A 15,914-nucleotide genomic window follows, 5' to 3' on the forward strand; every position below is an offset into this window, starting at 1 on the left:
GGGCAGGAAAGTCCGTGAAACTCTTATCTCCAATAAACCACCAGAAAACCGGGAATGGCGCTGTAGCTCAAGTGGTAGAATGCTAGCTTTGAGCTGTAGAGCTGAGGGACAACATTCAGGCCCAGAGTTCAAGCCCCATGACCGACCAAAAAAAAAAAAGATATACTCTCTCTTTACCTGCCCTCCCCCCTCTACTCCCTCCAGTGCAGTGGTTGATACAAGAAAGACTTTTATTTCTCTTTTTACTTAACCTAAATCCAATGTGGGCAAGACAAAGTCTTTTCTCAGAGGTGATCATAGACTTCAGGCTAGCAGGGCAAGCCATTGGACATGCCTGGTTTCCAGGAATGTTGCAGCTATAGCTACTTCCTACTTCCTGCCAGTGAAAAGAGGAATGAGTGAGTCCAAGGCAAGACTCTTTAAAGCAAGCAAAACAGAAGTTGTACATGTCGCTGATGTTCACATTTCATAGGTGAGAACTTCATATAGGCCCTTGCTAATGGCACAAGAAACTGGGAATTGAAGGCTAACTGCAGTTAGGTGTAAAAAGAGTGAAAGCATGGATTTTGGAGGGTGTAAACAAGAATCTGCCACCCCTAGTATATAGTGGAGATATCTTTCTCAATTAAAGTGAAATGTGTTTTTGGAAGCTGCTTGTCCTTACAGGTAAAGCATGAGGTTCTGTGAGGTATTTGACTTTTTTTTTTTTTTTTGCCAGTCCTAGGATTTGAACTCAGAGCCTGGGAGCTGTCCCTGAGCTCCTTTTGCTCAAGGCTAGTGCTGTACTACTTGAGCCACAGCTCCACTTCAGCTTTTTCTGTGATTAATTGGAGATAAGAACCTCATGGATTTTCTGCCTGGGCTGGCTTCAAACCAGGACCCTCAAATCTCAGCCTCCTGAGTAGCTAGGATTACAGGTATGAACCACTGGTGCCTAGGTAGTATTTGACTTTTTATCTCTTTCTCTTAGTAGAAAAGTATTTCATCCCTTGTTCCTTTCCTCCATCCTTCAGTCTCCCTCTACCACTGAGCCTGATCATCCCCTTTCATTATTTATTTTTCTATCTTAAATCTGTATGGCCTGTCCTTTGTAAACATCTACATACACACACACACACACACTTTTGTATATTTTTTTCTATTGAGAGTTAGAGACCTATTGTAGAAATCTAAAATTTGTCATCAGAGAGCTACTTTCACAGTAAATAATAGCATTTCTTTTCATAGACAGTGAGCTATTGCAAGGAAACTGGGGAGGAGAACAAGGAAAAGGCAGAGCCACAAAATCCAGGAAGGAGAGTTTCAAGACAGAGAGTAGGATGAGAGAGATGGATGACTGAGAGACGATAAAAGCTGCAGAGGAGATTGCTGGGAGATGATGAGGAGAGATTTCTGTGGAGTAGATGCAGGATACCTGAAGAGTAAGTGGCAAAAGTGAAGGAGCTGAACTAGCCAGGTTCATTCCTGGAAGTCTGGCTGTCATGTTCTCTTGGGAAATATGGAGGACCCTAAGTGACTCACACCTGTAATCCTAGCTACTCAGGAGATTAAGATCTGAGGATCCTCATTATTATCATGTGTTCCAAGTTATGTTACTTTTTTGTTCCTCATGTAAGTTTCACTATGTGCTTTGTACTATAATAACTTCATTTTTTTTCAGTTTGGGGCTTGAACTCTGGGCCTAGGCACTGTCCCTGAGCTCTTCAGCTCAAGATGAGCGCTCTACCACTTGAACCACTGTGTCATTTCCAGTTTTCTGGTGGTTAATTGGAGATAAGAGTCTCATGTACTTTCCTTCCCAGGCTGGCTTTGAACTGTGATCCTCAGATCTCAGCCTCTTGAGTTGTTAGGATTACAGGCATGAGCTACTAGTGTCTGGTTCCTGGCTGTCTTTTGAGATCAGGTCTCACTAATTTTTTTTTTTTTGGCTAGGCCAGACTCAAACCAGTTTTCCTATTTGTTCCTATGAAGTATCTAGGATTAGAGGCATATGAGTTATCATGCTTGACCCCTTGTGTTGCTTTTATAGTTAAAAAGTCCATATAAGGAGAAAAATAACCTAACTAAATATTCAAGGGTTATTGATACTTAAAACATTACAAATTAAGACACTTTTTAGTTGGTTAAAACAGTCAGCTTTGGGGCTGGGAAGGTGGCTCAGTGGTAGAGTGCTTGCCTTGCATGCATGAGGCTCTGGGTTCGATTCCTCAGCACCACATAAGCAGAAAAAGCCGGAGGTGGTGCTGTGGCTCAAGTGGTAGAGTGCTATCCTTGAGCTGAAGAGCTGAGCGACAGTTCCCAGGCCCAGAGTTCAGGCCCCACAACCAGACCCTCCCCAAAAAAACAACAAAAAACAAAACAAAACAAACAAAAAAAATCCACAACTTTGTATTGGGATATGAGCAAAGAACTTTTGGAGGTGACAGAATTTGGGGTGGTCTTTGTGAGGAGTAGTGTAATAGTGTAGTAGCACACACCAGTGTCACTACGATGAGCATAGTTTTTTTTTTTTTTTTTTTTTGTCAGTTGTGGGCCTTGAACTCTGGGCCTAGGCACTGTCCCTCAGCTCTTCAGCTCAAGGATAGTGCTCTACCATTTGAGCAACCACACCACTTCCGGTTTTCTGGTGGTTAATTGGAGATAAGAGTCCCACAGATATTCCTGCCCAGGCTGGCTTTGAGCCTCAATCCTTAGATTTCAGCCTCCTGAGTAGCTAGGATTACAGGCATGAGCCGCTGGTGCCCAGCTATGAGCATAGCTTTTGATTCAAGGTCTTGGTTTTGGAAATATATCCTAAAGAAGTAATTCAAAAGAGAAGTGATATGTATATAACATTATTTCAAACAAAAACTGGAAATAACTTAAAATTCTGTATTCAAGAACAATTTTAAAATATAATAATAATAATGATCTTTTAATTAAAACAGTAGTAAAATGATTGCAGCTGTGTTTGCAAAATGACCTAATAAGATTACTGTCGGCTTTCTTATTTTATAATCTCAAGAAAATAAAGTGGAAAGGAAGTTTCTTTGCCCTACCTTGGCACTGTTAAAATTCTCCTCCTTAGCTTAATGTTTCCCTTAAAATAGGCCCCTTTCACATGTCCTCCTCCTGGGTCATTTTGTTTTGGAAAGACAGAGTACAAATTTAGAGAAATAAAAGAGCATGTAGAATTTCATTCTCCTCATTCTTTTAGGAATAGTATTGTAGAAGAAAAAATGTTTACTTATGCTTAATTGGACCTCTAGGTTTCCTGGAGAATATAATATTCTTCTCACTAATTATCTAGTGAAGAAAGTAATTGGGAGGCGAAGTAACTTGCATAATGCCCCAAGGAGTCAGAGTAGGGACAGGATGAGCCACCAGATCTCATGTTGTATGATATACTGACTAGGGCTGTTGCTCCTGAATATCTGTCTGAGGGATGGCAGTGTAGGGCTGTTAAAGAGCTGGATTGAAGATAGCCCACCTAGCCAGGTGCCCGTGGATCACTCCTGTAATCCTAGCTACTCAGGAGGCTGAGATCTGAGGATCACAGTTCAAAGCCAGCCCGGGCAGGAAAGTCTTAGAGACTCTTACCTCCAATAAACCATTAGAAAACCAGAAGTGGTGCTGTGGCTCAAGTGGTAGAGCTCTCACCTTGAGCTGAAGAGCGCAAGCCCAGAGTTCAAGCCCCACGACCGACAAAAAAAAAAAAAGATAGCCCACCTGTCCTTGATTATTATTATTATTATTGTTATTATTATTGTAGGTTGTGGGGCTTGACCTCAGGGCCTGGGCACTGTGCCTGGACTCTTTTTGCTCAGGGCTAGTGATCTACCACTTAGAGTCACAGTGCCACTTCCAGTTTTCTAGTGGTTAATTGGAGATAAGAGTCTCACAGACTTTCCTGCCCAGGCTGCTTTTGAACTGTGATCCTCAGATCTTAGCCTCCTGAGTAGCTGGATTACAGGCATGAGCCACTAATGCCTAGGTCACCCTTGATGAACAGAGCTTTTTGGGTGTCTTATACTGGATAGAGCCTGGCCATAGATGGTCCAAAGAGAAATGACCATTAGGGAGAAGTATTCTTCCCTGTGCTGCCTCATGTTTCATGTGCTGCCCTCATCTGTTCCTTTTCCTCTACTAGTTCAAAATGTAGCATCTGGGAAGGAAGCAGAGCTGTCACCAGTTCTAAAATTAAATAGAATGCTTCCTCTGTTAGTAAATGGAATAATTAATTGTAAAAGTCTTTATATATACTGAGGCATTGATTTATAGCCAGTCTATTTTATATCACTTCATTATTTAATCATGATCATTTAAAGCTTTTGAAGAATTATCTTTATTTTATGATTCAGTGGAAAATATATTCATGACATTAAGCATCAGCTTTTTTTCCAGGCACCAGTGTCTCAAGCCTGTAATCCTAGCTATCCAGAAAGCTGAAATCTAGAGGATCAAGGTTCAAAGCCAGAAGTGAGCAGAATTAACCAGCAGGTTCAGGTGGTAGGGTGCCAGCCATGAACAAAGCCAACCAAATTGAAGGCCCTGAGTGCAAACTCTAGTACCATTTAAAACAGAAAAATTAAAAACATTAGGTTCTTACTCTATTCCTTATTAACTCTGTGACTAAGAGCACTTGTAAAAGGGAGTTAACCCAGCCTATCGACTCTTAGATTGATTATAAGGTTCAATGATATAATGTACATGAGAGTATTTAGAAAAACTTGAGAAGCAACATAAATGCTCGAGCTGTAAAAGCCATTGCCCTATTTTTACAGCCCAGTGAACATGGAAGACAGCAGCACATTTCTCCAAGGCAGTGTCTGGAAAGGCTCAGTTCTGTCCTCTCCTGGACTCACCTACATGAGGAAGAGGCCACTGACCTTTCTGATGTGGACACTTGCCAGCCCATTAATTTTTTTAATATATATTTTTTATTGTAAAGATACTGTACAGAAAGGTTACAGCTACATGAACAAGGTAGTGAGTCCATTGCTTATTGAGCATTGTTACCCCCTCCTTTGTTTTTCCCCTACCATCCCTTCCCTCCCATCTCCACAATTACCGCCTCCTCCCACAAGGTTGTACAGTTTGTTCTCAACATAGTGTCTTGTACATCTCATTGTTACAATGGGTCATCCTGTACCTTTATTTCAGCATTTTTTATTTCCCTTCTCCTCCCCAAATTAGAAAAATGTATATATAAGATGCAGGACATAAGATGCAGGACACCTTATCTTTCTTGCTGTTTTTGTTAATGTACTTATAATGTACTATGTGATTTTGTTTTTTGTTTGTTTCTTTGTATGTTCTTCCCCCATGGTATAACCCCTGTTGTCACTGTATTTGATTCCGGTATTCTGCAGCCCATTAATTTGATCCTATCATTTATACTTTCTGGAAAATATATAGATGTTTTACGTTAATGTTAGGTCTGCGTACAATAGCGGAAACTACAGCATGGTTTGAACAAAATAGAAGTTTATTTCTTTCTTGTAGAACAGAAGTCTGAAACTAGGCAATCAGTTGATAGTTGGTGGGGTAAGCTTCAAGGTATCATCAATGTTTCAGGTTTCTGTTTTTCTTTTTTTGTCAGTTGTGGGGCTTGAACTCAGAGCTTGGGTGCTGTCCCTGAGCCCTTCTGCTCAAGGCTAGTGCTCTACCACTGTGAACCTCAGATATCAGTATTCTGAGTAGCTAGGATTATAGGTGTGAGCTACCAGCACCCAGCTAGGTTTTTGTTTTTCTGTGCCAACATTCTCCAGACTGATTTCCATCTCTAAAGGATGGTTGAATGGTTATGTTTTTTGTAAAGCTTACATAGAGTGGTAGGAAAAAATGAAAAGAAAGTGGACTATGTATATCTAGGAAATGAGATGCATATTCTGGTGTTGTTTTATTCATTGCTAATAAATCCTATAGGATTCTATAGTAACTATAGATGAGTTTTAGATTTTGAATCCTCTAAATTATATGTAACATGAAATTATATTCTTTCTTTGAGAAAACTTCTACAGATTATAATTATAACCTTACAACAACAACAATACCCCCCCCACCCACACACACACTCATTTAGCTGAATATATTAGCTCACTTTTTTAATTGTAGCTGCTTGGGATGCTTAGATTGGAAGGATTGTAGTCCAGGAAGATCTATCTCCATAAAAGAAGCTGCCTGCAAGGATTCCAGTGATAACAGGAAGCCTAAAAAAGTAGGCAGGTTGTGGCTTAGGGGCACTCTGGTCAGGAAAGGTGAACCTATCCTGAAAATAACTAGCAGAAAATAAGGCTGGAGGTGTTCACAGGCCCCAAGATCAAAGCCCCATTACCACCAAAAAAATAAAAAAATAAAGAGAGAAAAGGAAATCACTCACTTAAAAATGGGTAAGAAAGTCTTCACCTGATTAAAAATGGAGAGTGCCCTATCGTTTGTCCTGCAGTAGGTGAATGTTTATGATTATATTTTCAGAGGCACTAAATTGGCAAGCTTCAATTTAAAAGGTAGGTATTTGGGGCTGGGCTGGGTCACTGGTTTCTCATGCTTGTTGTAATCTTAGCAAGTTAGGAGGCTGAGATTTAAGGATTACAGTTTGAAAACAGCTCAGGAAGAAAAGTCTGTGAGACTTATTTTCAATTAACCACCAAAAAAACTGGGAGTGGAGGTATGGTTAAAGCAGTAGAGCACCAGCCTTGATGGAAAAAGCCACGAGAGAGAAGGCCCTGCATTGAAGCAACCATACCAGCACCAAAACGAAACAAAAATCCAAACTGATAGGCTGATAGCTTTCCTAGCATACACACGCCCTAGGTTTGATTCTCAATAGGAAATGGGGGCAGGGAGGAGTGGGTGCTAATATATTTTTAGGGGTTTTGGCTTGCTATTATCATCAAGCAATAGACTCAGTTTTCTCAGCTGTGAAATGGGGCTGAATCACTTCATTAAATTGTGACTGTAAAGATGAAATGAAAGGAGGCCAGTCGAGTGCACAGTACACTACTTTGGCACAGAGTAACTCACCCTCTCCCACCATAAGGTTCTTTATTTTCTGTACTTATTTTAAGGCGCTTTTTGTCCATTTCACTTTGAAGCACTAGACCTCTGCAAATCCATCTTCAGAGAACTCGCCATGATGCCCACACTCAAGAAGAGCACATCTTATTAAGTGGTTAGCAGCTCTTTCCCATGCAGATTTGCAAGCAAAGTGTGTAAAAATCACACCCTGCATTTGTTGCCTGGCAGCACGTGTCCCTGAGTGGTCGTACATGGCTTGCATTGTAATGGCATCCGTGCTGGGGCCAGCTGGCTGGACATGTCCTGCCACTTGGGCGAGGGCCTCCATTCCTCAACAAAACGTCAGCCAGCACTAGGGTTAACAGAAAATGACAAACCAGGCATGGATGAGGGAGGCGCCAGCAGAGCAGCGGGATGTCCTTTGATTTGCTTCTGGTATTTGCATGTCTTTCTTGTGATGTCTGTGAAATGTTCAGAATGACAAAGTTTTTAAAAGACCCGCTGACTCTGCCTGGAAAATGTGAGTGAGAAAAAGAGAGAGAGGAAAAAAAAATCCCTCCCTGTTTAGAGACCTATTATGTCCAGCGAGCCTGCATTTTCTATATCTTTCTGTTCATTTTTTATTAATGCAAACATTTGCATGAAGACAGAACCTTTGTTTCTTAAGGAGTTCATCTGCTCCTGCTGCTTACTGGCCCTGCCATACAAGAGCACAACAGAACCTTTGTTATGCTTGCAGCCGAGCTGTTTATGGATGGTGGCTTACTGAGGACTGCTTCCTGTGCTGTGTGCTTCCATTTGGGGTAGAAAAGGGAAAAAAAGAAAAATTGTTCTTAGGAGTGAAAAGAATTTGGACTTGCTTTTTATTCAAGTCCTGGATGTTGAAATGACAAGCAGCCCCCAGACTTGTGAGGAACTGGTAATTGCATGGAATGTATTTTTTTTTTCTTTCTCACTTTACCTTGAACATAATGAGGCTCTTAGGAACAATCACAGGAACAAGTGCCTTCTCAGGGAGAAAAGGGACAGTGAAAAGGCAACAGACGGAGTGGCTGAGAACAGGACAAAAGTGGCTTCCTGTAAGGGCCCGAAGAGTGTTGCAGAATGTGTTTTGGTACTTAGTGTTTCCCACCTGGGAGGCACAGTCCTGAAACGGTTGAGTTGAATAAAGAATAGCACCACAGTTTATAAATAGTGGATACAGTTTATGTGTTCATTCAGTAAATATTTGAATGACTACTGTATGGAAAATACTGAATGGTCCTGAGTGTTAGAGGGGATAAAAGAGAAATGAGTCATGGCACCTGTCTGTCTTCAAGGAGCAGGATGTCTAACAAAGAAGATAAGTACATGGATAACAGAAATAGCTCTTTAGCAAGGCTAAAAGTGCCATGGAAATATTTAATACAGGAATACAGGTCTTTAGGGAGTTCTGTAGAAAAAAAGGTTGCTCCTGGCTGAGAGAGAATCAGGGAAAGCTTCATAAAAGATGCATTTGAGGGGCTGGGAAGGTGGCTCAGTGGTAGAGCACTTGCCTTGCATGCATGAGGCCCTGGGTTCCATTCCCCAGTACCACATAAGCAAAAAGGAAAAAAGCCGGAAGTGGTGCTGTGGCTAAAGTGGTAGAGCATTAGCCTTGAGCTAAAGAGCTGAGGTACAGTGCCCAGGCCCAGAGTCCAGGCCCACGACAGGACCCCCCCCAAAAAAAAAAAAAAAAAGATGCATTTGATTGGCCATTGAGTTGGCCTGGCTGGAAAGGTAGAATTGGACATTGCAATATTCCTAAAAGTGATGAGTTCCAAAATGATTGAGCTGGCAAAATAGATGCAAAGAATACTTTGTGAGGACTTTGGTAGTGTTAGATATTGGCATGAGTTTTCTGTGTACACTAAACTGAGGCTTCCTGGCTTAGCATCTGCTATTTTAGTCATTCATTGCAGATGGTTTGTGCACTTTGGCCTAGGCTTCTGGGGCATCTGGAAATATCCCCAGTCATATCGTTTACTTTTATAACTGAAATAGAAACTCAGTAGGATTATTGAGCATTATTCCAACTATATCCCTTAGCCTGGGCACATAGTTTTTAAATGAGGATTTGACAGGTGACACTCATTTGAAAAACAGCTCCCAGGCGGGCAGTGTGGCTCAAGTGGTAGGGCCCTTGCTTACAAAGCACAAGGACCTGCGTTCAAACCCCAGCACCTGTCTGTATGGAGGTTTTATCATTCAGGAGAGAGAGGGTTCGATGTTAAATCATCTTGAATTTGAACTCATAGTGTTACTTCAGTTATTGTGAATGGTGGCTAGTTTTTAAAATGTTTTTAATAGAAAATATCAGGTAAATGATAAATTGTTGCATTCATATCTTACTGAGTAAGTATTACTACTCTGTGTAGTCGTAGTTAAACAGCATATTGCTAATTTAGTGAAAATCTGTGAATTTAATGATAATCTATAAAGTGTGCCTTCAAATGCTACAACTTTTGATACGTGTGTATCACAATTTTCACCCTGGAGCTATTTCCCTATCTGACTTACCACTGTAAGTGGCACACAATCTACTCCATGTTAGCATTTTACAGGCTTGTTTTTAAAACTGTGCTTTCTGGAAACAGTTTTGTGAATGTTTATGAGTTGATTTGATAACTTTACTGCCCCATAAGTAACTGTTTTTGCAGTTATTATCGTGACAATTATTATTTGGTTTCTCTATTGTCCCTTAGATTGTAAGTGCTACTGTGATTTTTCTGGGCTTCAGGAAGTACATTTTGTTATGGTCAGCTAGATGAATGCTGTAAGTTTTAAATCTCTGTGAAAGCCTCCTTGAAAAAAAGATATGTAGTTTCTGGCATTTGAAATTTCAGGCCACCAACTTACTAATTCTATATTATGAGATTTAGATTGGAAATACTGAGGCAATAGGATTTTAGTACTTAACTTTAACTAACATACCTCCCCCCCTAAAAAAAATTACAAGTTTTTGGAAGGAAAAGGGAAAGAGGAGGGAGCATTAATGGTTGATCAATAATCATCTGAATGTCCAGGTTCACAGCTTTGTATTGCTATTAACTGACACAATATCTCTTTTAGTTGAGTGGAGTAGACTTTAGTTTTTTATCCTCAAATGAAGATTTTTGTAGTCACTTCTTGTTTTCTGGTTGTCACAGGTAATGTTAGTGTATGTATAATGCTTTGTTTGCCTCCGGCCTGTCTTTTTGAGTGTGACTAGTTGGTAGTCACAGAAGCAATGCCTAAACTTTATCTATTTTGTAATTAACTACTGATGTAAAAGATCTTTCCTTAATTTGTAAATTTGTCTTCCTTAATTTGTTAATTTTATTAGATATATGCCATTCTGGTTTTTTTTTCCTTATCGGTTGTAGGACTTGAACTCAGGGCCTGGGAGCTGTCCCTGAGCCTCTTTGTGCTCAAGGCTATTACTCTACTACTTGAGCCACACACCACTTCCAGTTTTTGAGTGGTTAATTGGAGATAAAGAGTCTCATGAGGACTTTTCTGCCTAGGCTGACATTGAACTGTGATCCTCAGCTCTCATCCTCCTGAGTAGTTAGGATTACAGGCCTGAGCCACCTGCACCTGACACCATTCTGGTTTTTTTTGTTTTTTTTTTTTTTTAATTTTACCTTTTTGAGGCAAAGTCTTTATGTTGTCTAGGCTAGCATCAAACTAGCCTCCTGCCTCAGCCTCCCAAGTAGTTAGGGTGGTATGTGTGTACCACTATGGACTGCTAGCAAACCTTTTTAAAGATGACCATATTGGGCTGGGAAGGTGGCTCAGTGGTAGAGTGCTTGCCTTGCATGCCTGAGGCCCTCAGCACCACATAAACGGAAAAAGCTGAAAGTGGCGCTGTGGCTCAAGTGGTAGAGCACTAGCCTTAAGCTGAAGAGCTGAGGGACAGTGTCCAGGTCCAGAGTTCAGGCCCCAGGACCAGCAAAAAAAAAAAAAAGATGGTCATATCATGTACTCACTGTCATGTAAACCAAAGGCCTGAGTTCAAAGCTTATCTCTGCTGCTTGTCAGCCCTTTAAAAGGTTATTGCCAGGCACTGGCTCACACCTGTAATCCTAGTTTCTCAGGAGGTTGCAATCTGAGGATAATGGTTCCAAGCCAGCCCAGATAAGAAAGTTGTGGATTCTTTATCTCCAGAAAAGCCACCAGAGCCACCAAAGAAGCCAGAAGTAGAGCTGTGGCTCAAGTGGTAGAGTGCTAACCTTAAGCAAAAAAGCTCAAGGACAGCACCTAGTTCAAGTCCCAAGACCCACATGCATACAAACAAAAAGCCAGGATGGCCATGTGGCTCCAATAATGAGCAATCCAGTGAGCCTGAGACATTGAGTTCAAGCCCCTGTACTGGCAAAAACAAACAAAGCAAGCAAACAAAAAAAGCTCATGACTGGGTGCAGGTGGTACATTCCTGTAGTCCTAGCTACTCAGCATGCTAAGATATGAGGATCATCGAAGCCAGCCCAGGCAGGAAATTCCATGAGACTCCAATAAACTACCCCAAAAGTCAGAAGTGGAGCTGTGGCTCAAGTGGTAGAGTGCTATCCTTGAGCAAAAGAAAAGAAGTAAAGGGATAGCACCTAGGCTCTGAGTTCAAGCCTGAGGACCAGCACAAAACAACAGCTACTACAGCAGTAACAAACCTCACTCACACACAATGAGTTTTTGAAAGTATACATCTCAAACTATTCTAAATTATTACTACCTGAAGTGGCGCTGCGGCTTAAGTGGTAGAGCACTCATCTTGAGCTGAAGAGTTGAGGGTCAGGGCCCAGGCCCAGAATTCAAGCCCCACAACCAGCCAAGAAAAAAAAATCAAAGTTATTATTACCTATGAACTTTTAAATATAGTTAGAATGGAAAATAGTAATACGTGGAATTTTATAAACTTTTGTTAAAATTTAACTAAAGATCTTAGCTACTTTGATTTACTTATTTAAGTTTTTCTAGTATTGCATCAAAAGCAGCAAATTCTAGATAATTCATTTAAGTAGAAATACTTTTATTTGCTGTTTTTTTTTGTGTTTTTTTTTTGGGTCCGGTCATGGGGTCTGAACTCTGGGCCTGGGCGCTGTCCCTCAGCTCTTCAGCTCAAGGCTAGCGCTCTACCACTTGAGCCACAGCGCCCCTCCCGGCTTTTTTCTTTTTGCTTATGTGGTGCTGAGGAATCGAACCCAGGGCCTCATGCATGCAAGGCAAGCGCTCTACCACTGAGCCATCTTCCCAGCCCTATTTGCTGTTTTTGTGAGACAGTGGGGTCTAAGGGAAGGACATTAGCTTTGGAGTCACACTGAGTTTGAGTTCTAGCTCAGTCATTTACTTAGATTTTGGCAGATTTCTTAACCTTCTGAGCTTCAAAAAAAGCATATTTCCTACTTCATTGGGTTGTGTAAGAATGAAATGTGCTACTTTTCCCACCCCCTTTGGTTGAAGAGAGATTGGTCTAGCGTGGTCTAAGATCAAGATGGTCTTGTATGAATGATAACATGCTTCACCAGAATGCACTGTATCCTAGGGCTAGGATATCCCAGGAAAGATGGAGGATGTAAATAATTAATTTTAGAGGTTTCATAACTTTTTAAACCATTAATCTATGTTATTTGTACCTCATGAGAGCAAATGCAATATTAGTGATTTATAAATGATAATGAAATGGGAACTGCTAAGCAGTTTACATGAGAGGGTGTTGTAACAGGCTTACTTTTCTTATCTTAGAAAATAATTTTAATTCATCTTGACATTTATACATGCCAGCTATCATCTGAATCAAAGAGACCTCAGAGACTAGAATGTGTCTGTTGCTCTTGTGTGCCCCTTGATAACACATATAGTAACTCATATGAATATTTTTCCAGTGAGATTTGTTTATTTTAATATGAGACTGTATTAAACAATAATTAAAAAGACGAAAGTGACATAACTAATGTTGTAGGTGGAAATTCTAAACCCCTCAAGCAAAAACTTCCAAATGGGATTCCTTATCATTTAATTGCAAGATAAACAGCCAGCACTTTGATGGTATTTATATTTGGGAAGAGAGTAAAAGGAAATCATTTTGGACTTTCCCTATATAAATTAAGGCCTCCTGAGTAATTAGCAGTTCATAAGTGCTTCCCACAAGTTTAAAAGCTATAGTTAATATGGGTATATGATTATGTGTATTATTATAGGTGTAAAATTTAAAATTGCTTAGAAATGCTTGAGTGTAATCTGTAAACATTCTTGGTTGGATGAATAGAATGTTAAATAAGTGGATAAGGGGCTAATATTTATTGAACACTTCTTGTCAAGCACCACACTAAGATTATCCCATAGGTTGGTTCTAATCTTTACTACAATCTTAATGGTGGGTGCTATTATTGCCTGAATTTTACAGAAAGAGCAGAGATTAGATTACTTGTATAAAGTCAGTTTCAGAGCTAGGATTCAAATACAGATGACCTAGATTCAAGAGCTCATTTTTAAAAATTTATTTATTTTACCATTGTCTTGAATTACTGTGCTGTTTTCATAGTCAATATGTGGCAACAATAATATAATCATTAATGTTAGCATTTGTTAGCATTTGTATGCACCAAATGTTTACTTACTTTCTTAGTAACATTTTAGTGCCACATATCAAATGATACTAACAATATGTGTGGTAAGTATCAACTTCTGATGTTACTTTACATGTAACAACTTGATATGTACTAACTTATTTAGTCTGGTCCTATGCTTGAACTCAGAGCCTGGGGAGTGTCCTTGAGGTTTTTTTTTTGCTCAAGCCCAGTGCTCTACCACTTGAGCCACAGATCCACTTCTGGTTTTCCAGTTGTTAATTGGAGTTGATAGTCTCATGCAAACCTCGGGTTTCAGCCTCCTAAGTAGCTAGGAGAACAGCTATGAGCCATAGGAGCCTGGCTTGAGATGTAATGACTTTAGATGTAACTTTTCAGATATATTCCTTTTTTCTTTTTCTTTTTTCTCTCTTTCTTTCTTTTTTCTTTTTTGTCAGTTGCAGGGTTTGAACTCAGGGCCTAGGTGGTGTCCAGGCTGTTCACTAGCTTGAAGTGAACTTTTTCTCTTTAAGGTAGTGCTCTACCACTTTGAGCCACAGCGCCACTTCCAGTTTTCTGGAGATTAATTGGAGATAAGGGTCTCATGGACTTTCCTGCTCAGGTTGGCTTTAAGCCATGATCCTCAGATCTCAGCCTCCTGAGTAGCTAGGATTACAGTCGTGAGGCACCAGCGCCTGGCCAGTCATATTCTTAATATATTCAATTCAAAGTAGGAGTGAATGCTGGGCCACCAGGGGCTCACACCTATAATCCTAGCTACTCAGGAGGCTGAAATCTGGAATCTCAGTTCAGAGTCATCCTGGGCAGGAAACTCCATGAAACTCTTACCTCCAATTAATCACAGGAAAAGCCAGAAGTAGCACTGGGGCTCAACTGGTAGAGCATTTGAGAAAAAAAAAAAAAGAACTCAGGGACTTTGCAGAGGCCCAGAGTTTAAGCCCCAGGACTGGGGGGGGGGGGGGGGGGGCTGAAGAGTGACTGTGATATAGATTAAGCTATTAATTAAGCTATTAATGCTCAGTTCCTGTAAGGACCATGTAGTGTTTACTTTTATCTTGTCTTTCTTAGGTATTTTTCAGTGTAGCCGGATGAAGGTGTACATGCTCATCTCAGATAATGATGCTATGTGAGTGTGACACACACTGCTGGGTTAGTGAGGATGTTAGGATAATAAAGCCTTATTGGTACATGCTGGAAGACTTAATCCTGATCATGGCGTGGAAATCACGGCTAAGCAGAAGCGGAAAAGCCAGTCTTAAATGCTTTTCCTTTTCAAGAAGGCAGCTAAGGTGCCCAGATATCTTTGCCCTCCAGGGGTGCAGGTGTGTGGTTTAATTCTTTAATCATTCACATAAATTAAGGCTTATTCCTTTGCATTTTGAAAATAATATAAGACAACAGTCTCCATGTTTTATTGCCAAGCAAGAGCTTTGAACTTCAGTCTCATTGAAGTTTGATAAACTGTGAAGGTTTTCCAGGGGTGGGCGGGACACTTAACTACAGAGCAAACACTGGGCTGATAAGAGCTGCAAAAGAAGGAACCTACTAAGGAGCAGCCAATAGGGAGAGTTTTATACTTGGCTGTTGGCTGGTGAACAGTTCTCACCTGGAGGAGGCTTTCCCTATCTCTGTCCTTAGCTTTTTCCCTTCATTCACAGATAAAAAGAGCAGCAGAGCTTTCTGTTTTCACTTTGTGGAACTGGGAATGGGCGGGGTAAATACTTGTGGTAGGGTGGTTCTGTGTAAGAAACTTTGAAATTTGGAGACAAGTTATAACTTCCCACAAATGCTGATTGGCATGCAGCTGTGGACAGGACATAAAGATGACACACGTGCATGCTCACACATGGCATGCACACACAGGCATAAAGGCGTACACATGATTCACATAGACACAAATGGACCACATCTCTCAGGTGATTTTACTGTTAATCTGCCTTTGTGCTTAAGTAAAATAAACTGATAACTGATAATAAAGTGTTAGTAATAAGGCACGTGTTAAGAAGCATAGATTCTTGAATCAGATCTTGGTTTGAATCTTTGCTGATATTACTACTAGCTATGTAATCTTGAACAAGTAAATTCTGTTATCTTTTTTTTGGGGGGGGGGGGGGCCGGGCGTGGGGCCTGAACTCTGGGCCTGGGCGCTGTCCCTCAGCTCTTCAGCTCAAGGCTAGTGCTCTACCACTTTGAGCCACAGCGCCACTTCTGGCTTTTTTCTTTTTGCTTATGTGGTGCTGAGGAATTGAACCCAGGGCCTCATGCATGCAAGGCAAGCACTCTACCACTGAGCCACCTTCCAAGCCCCTCTGTTATCTTATTTTAAAAATA

General features: G+C 40.7%; 1 protein-coding gene across 2 annotated transcripts in view; it reads left to right on the top strand.

Moving 5' to 3' along the window:
• Positions 1 to 15,914, top strand: part of CUNH11orf49 (chromosome unknown C11orf49 homolog) — a 167,291-nt gene that overhangs the window by 23,089 nt on the left and 128,288 nt on the right. The gene's annotated exons all lie outside the window — the stretch shown is intronic.

This window comes from Dipodomys spectabilis, unplaced genomic scaffold, assembly GCF_019054845.1.
Source record: "Dipodomys spectabilis isolate Male_0828 unplaced genomic scaffold, ASM1905484v1 ptg000030l, whole genome shotgun sequence".
Classification (NCBI taxonomy): domain Eukaryota; kingdom Metazoa; phylum Chordata; class Mammalia; order Rodentia; family Heteromyidae; genus Dipodomys; species Dipodomys spectabilis.